The sequence below is a fragment of the Echinops telfairi genome, unplaced genomic scaffold (genome assembly GCF_000313985.2).
Source record: "Echinops telfairi isolate 266 unplaced genomic scaffold, ASM31398v2 ScPeMD7_4;HRSCAF=17, whole genome shotgun sequence".
Classification (NCBI taxonomy): Eukaryota; Metazoa; Chordata; class Mammalia; order Afrosoricida; family Tenrecidae; genus Echinops; species Echinops telfairi.
In genome coordinates, this window is record NW_022103900.1 from 45,619,969 (window position 1) to 45,625,826 (window position 5,858).

At 34.6% G+C, this 5,858-nt stretch overlaps 1 protein-coding gene across 1 annotated transcript in view; it reads left to right on the top strand.

Annotated features, from left to right (window-relative positions):
• Positions 1 to 5,858, top strand: part of LRP1B (LDL receptor related protein 1B) — a 1,686,774-nt gene that overhangs the window by 1,052,799 nt on the left and 628,117 nt on the right. The window lies entirely within an intron of this gene.

Genomic DNA, 5,858 nt, shown 5'->3' on the forward strand with positions numbered 1-5,858 from the left:
AAAAGCGAAGAAGAATTGATGACAGTGCCGCAGACGGCCTAAAGAAGGAACAACTCTCTCTTGGAAGAAGTACAGAATGCTCTGTAGAGGCAAGAATGACAAGACTTTGTCTTACGTACTTTGGGCATGTTATCAGGAGTGACCAGTCTCTGGAGAAGGACACCATGCTTGGTAGAAGCAGTGAAAAAGAAGATGACCATCAACAGAATTGATCGACATAGTGACTGCAACCCCACCTGGGTTCCAACAAAAGAACCATTGTGAGGATGGTCCGAGAATGCGCAGTGTTTCGTTCTCTTATACATAGGGTTGCTGTAGCCAGAACGGACGTGACAGCACCTTAGAACAATAACTGTCCAACAAGCTGCCTAATTGGAATGGACTCACTGGGAGTGGGTTTAGTATTGGGGATATGAGAGGAAAAGAAGATGATTCAAACTATTGGTTGAAATTACACTTGACAGGTTATATATAGATTTCATTTAGCATATTATTCCTAATCACAGCTATATACTTACTTTGAGAGCAGACTATATATATTGTATTCATATTGTAAAGACATTAGAAAAATCCATCCATGCAGTTAAGAAAAAATATGAAATTAAACAAATACTAGGAAGAAGGGGCTTATTGATACTTGGGAAAAATCGGAAGGAATTTAGGAAATAAGATGACAACTTAACTATATTTTGTACATTTACTGTGGTAGAGTGAATACCTTGGCCAAAGAAATTACAGATTTAAAATAGAAATATAGATATGGGTATTGTTTAAATAAAGGTGAAGAGTTATAAGGCATGGAAGGAAAATTATTAGCATTTGCACATTAAAATATCAGTCTATAATTTAATCATATGCTATATTCTGAAATATCATGCATTTTCTTAGATAATATTCAAATGGCACATTATAGTACCAAAAAATAATGCAGTCCACTCTGTGATATTTAATGATCGATTATCTAGTTTTCAGATGTTAGCCATATCTGTGTTTATTTTTATTTTTTGGCTTTCAGTGGATTTTATGTTATTTATTGTATTTCATTTATTTGGTGTACTTATTGATTTAAATAGTTCGGGGCATATACTTCACATATTATATAATTTAATCATATTAATATGTGTGCAATCATAACCACAATCAATTTCAGAATATTTTATCTTACGCTTTTGTTAGCTCCCCATTTCCCCATCCTCCCCTGTCATAACCCTAGGCAATTATCCAGTTACTGTCCTATAGAATCTCACTCTCTTGAATTTCATATACAGAAAATCATACAAAATACAAACAGGAAGCAAATTCCCTTTGTGAGTGAGTGCTATGGAAAGCTTTGGAGCAACCCCCATTGTTGTGCAAATAGTGTCCAGTTGCTTAAGAGTTTAATTTGTATGAGTCAAGAATTCTTGTATTAAGCCAGCCTGTACTTGCATAGTTTCCATTTCTCCAGTGTTTTAAATTCCATACCACTGGCTAAATTAATGACGCTATCATTAGAATTATCTTATACTCTCTGATGGTGGTTTATAATGCATGAGCATTTTTCAATTCACTTCACAACTTTGGCTATTTTTCTGATCCCAAAATACCAACCAAGCTTATTGCTGTTGAGTTGATGCAGACTCATCGTGACCCTATAGAAGAGGGTCGAACTTCTCCTGTGGGTTTCTGAGACTGCAGCTCTTCGTGGAAGTAGAATGCCTTATTTTAACCCAATGTGTTACCACAACAACACCAGGGTTCCTGTTTTTCTAATCATTGATGTCAAATTTCAAGAAGTAGCATATGACCAAGAGCCAATTATAATTAAGGAAGAAGTCCAAATTGCACGGAAGGCATTTTACAAAATCAACTCTCCAGGAATGCATAGAATACCAACTGAAATGTTTCAGCAAGCTGATGGAAACATTCACTCACCTAGTCCAAGAAATTTGGAAGAAAACTGTTGGGCAAACGGCTGGAAGAGATCCTGATTTTTACTCATCCCAAAGAAAGGCGACCCGGTTGAACATGCATGTGATTGAACATTATCATGGATGTCACCTCGATCGAGAATTTTGCTGAAGATGGTTCAATAATGGTTACACCAATAAGTCAGCAAGGAGCTGAAACAAACCCAAGCCAGATTCAGGAAAGAATGTGGAACAATGACTAGCACTGCTATAGATAGACGGATCTTGGCTGAAAGCAAAGAATTCTAGAAAGATGTTAACTTGTGTGTTTTTGACTGTGCAAAGATTTTTCATATCATAATAAACTTTGGATAGCATTGAGAAGAATGGGAATTCCCAGAATGCTTTGCTGTGCTTATGTGGAACCTGTACCAGAATCAAGTGACAGTAGTTCAAACAGAATGAGGAAATACATAATGGATTAAAATCAGGAAAGGTGGGGACCAAGGTTGGATCCTTTTAGCATACTTAGTCAATCTGTACCCTGAGCAAGTAGTCGTAAATGCTTACCTATATAATGAAGCCACAGCATCGTATTGGAAGAAAGCTTACTAACAGCCTGCGATTCTTAGCTTACACAACCTTGCTTACTAAGAGGGAGAAGAACTTGAAATGCATACTGAATAGTATTAAGGATTTGATCTATCTCATCGAGGGTCTTCCTCTCTGATGATGACCTGTGCTTTACCGAGTATCATGTCCTTCCTCAAGGACTGGTCTCTTTGTGAAAAGGAGGTGTTCTATTAGGTTTGGGGGCGGTTGTAACTACCAAACTGGCTGTCTCTAACTCTCATCAAATATTAGAATCACTTGCAATTTCCCAACCTGTCTACAAAATGAGAGACCCATTGACTTGTACATAAAGTCAAAAAAAAAGTTTTAATATCTATTTCATGACCATCTATGACTATATTCTCTGTATCAACAGATTTTTGGTAGGATCCATTAGCCTTAATACAAATATGTTATACTATTGATCTCTCTCAGGTAGAAAGTTTTTAGAATAGGCTTAATATATGAATATTAGATGAATATTATTTTGTATTATTGTGATCAATTAAAGATGAAGGAAGAGGCATAATCTTCAGACTTCTGTTAAAAACAGACTCACCCCTGAACTGGGTAAAATGTTGCATTTTGTTTATTTATACATAAGTTTTGTTTTAACTCAAAGCTAACAAAGTAAGCTGATAATGCTTTCTCATTTGCTCATATTTTTGTGGGCTCACCTCACAAATATTATGTAATTGTAGTAGCTGCTGCAGAGAATCCCGGCACATGGGTAATTTGCCCAGGAGACAGACAAGACTGTCAGATTAAAAGCTTCCAGACACTGTCTGAGTTTCAGAGAATGTCATATTAATTTGCTTAAGAATGAACATAATGCTGATATTGCTGAGTTCTAAATGTTTCAAGTGTTGCCAGTAGACTTTGTACAAGGAATTACTTATAATTATCTAAGTTCTTTACTAACTAAACTAAGCTTTCTGTCACAGCTAATGGCAAAAATTTAATCTTTGCTTGCACATATTTCACTAACATTCAAGCTATATAATATCCTTTTTGTATTTATGCCTGTATTCTTTTCAGAGAAGTATTACTTGCTGTAATGAATATTTGGGGCCTTATTAAATATAAAGCTTGCCAAACACTCAATTTATACACTAATAAGGATTTCCTCAGATACAATATACTATTAAAATAATGATAGAATTTTGAAAAATATGCATTTAATAAGCAACCTCATAAAATTGGCATGCAGAAATCTGCAAACATTTTTTTTAACTTTTCATCTTAAGATAAATTATTATGACTAATTGTCATAGCATCTCTGGAATATCCTAAATGATGGTATGTGACAAGCTGTTGGCCCATTGCTTTGAGTCCTGTTAAGATCTTCCCACTGGCAGATTTGCAATGAAATCTTGTCTGGAGGATTTTACATGCTTTAAAGAATTGTAGCACAGTGAGGAATCTGATAAAGTCATTCCTCAAGTGTCCACTGTAAAGAGGCTCTCTCCTCTGCTTCATACAAGAGAAGTCCCGCATTCACATGTGGCTCAATGCATATTTATTTAAAATCAAAGCATAATAAATATTTATCCCTTCCAAATGACAAAATCTCAGACTCTTAAGTTTCAACTGAGTCTTTGTTTCTATAACTAATCCCTCTCTCCTAGTTCATGTATCTTTCCCTCCTTGTTTCTCTCTGCAGACCCCACCCATATTCCAGCTCTCTTTCAATCTCTTTCCAAAGTCTTTCTTTTGCTTCGGATGTTACATTTCTTCATGAGATAAATACAAATTTGGGGGCAATACTATGTTTCTCATTTTTTTTAAAGTAGTCCATTTAATCAGAATCTGACATGTCTGTTGGTTCTATGATTTGACACTATGATCCACCAAACGTGGGTATGTTGTAGAATGCAACAGAGTAATAAATCAGTTCATGTTGTTTTTTATTGTCTTGGAGAATGAGAATAGTATAGAAAGATTCTTACATTAGAGTTTGTTTAAAATAAAAATTGCAATATTAAAAAGTTTGAAAAACATGATTGACTGCAGGCTGAAACGCTTCCTGTTTGGATTGGGAAGACAAACACATACACATAACAATGTAGCATACATCTCATTTTCGAAAGGTATAAAAGAGTCTTCCATACATCTCTAGAGGGGGGTCTCCATTCTGCAAGAAGAAGATGATATGGGGGTTGGTCCTGACTGGGAAGAGATATAGAGAAGAGGCAATGGTGTTTATATATCAGCAAATGAATGTGGGAGGAATGTTCAGCAGGAAGAACGGTAACTAGATTAGAATGGGGTTATTTATATAAATCATTCAACTACATACCTTCTTCTCTGTATTATTAAAGAGTGACTAGCTGAAAATGGCACTTTGAGGGTCATTGGAAATAAATTCCAATTGATAGGGTTGTCACTGGTTAATATCCATTTGTTATAATAAATAAATACAATGTCCTAACTTTACTATAAATAAGTAATATGAGGAAATAAATTTATATTAATTTTTATTTCATATAGAATAGTGTTGCAGATTAGATCATTCCAGTTACTCCTTTTCTCTGGGATTGAATAAATGTTCACTTTAGTAGATACATGAATGCCCATCTGTAAATAGTTTTTAATTACAATGTTTACACCTGATTAAATTACATATATATGCTCTACTTAAGGAAATACAAGTAATAAAAAGCCAAACAAATAATTTACTTTTAAAAGATGCAAATTATACCCTGTTTATTTACATTTTGTTCAAAATCACTTTTCAGAAAAAGAACCAGGGATGTATGTTTTACATATTTAGTACTTTCCAACTCTAATTTGATATGAGAAATACCATTTATTTGAAATGTAGGATATTTTGGCTATCTGTTTTTAGGTGATACTATTTTGAAATTACACCTTTAAAAAGGAACAAGTTACTCTTTAATGTGCACTAAACAGTGCTATTTAGTTCAAGGAACTTAGGCTTTATCCACCGAAATTTTCTAAGCCATCAGTCTTCTAATTGTCACGCGCTATTCATTACAGCCGCAATCATATATGAAACATGCCCGGCAATTCGCACGGCACTAAGTGCAGCACAGACTTGTCTTCTCTAAGCACTCAAACTACCATTAATTGAAACTAATAGCCCATCAAAATTTACATTAAAAGTACTACAAGAAATCTCCAAAGGACTATGTGTGATACTCTTCCAGTGATGTTTGTCACCTTAAATTGCTGTGCTCCAATATGTTGCTCTCCTTAATGCTAATTACCTAACAGGATAGATAAATACAAAAACTGCAATGTACACTACAGTACTATTTTTGTAGCCAGATCATAATTAGTGATCAGAGAATTTTTGCCAATAACATAATGGAATAATTATGTAATCTCAGTTTT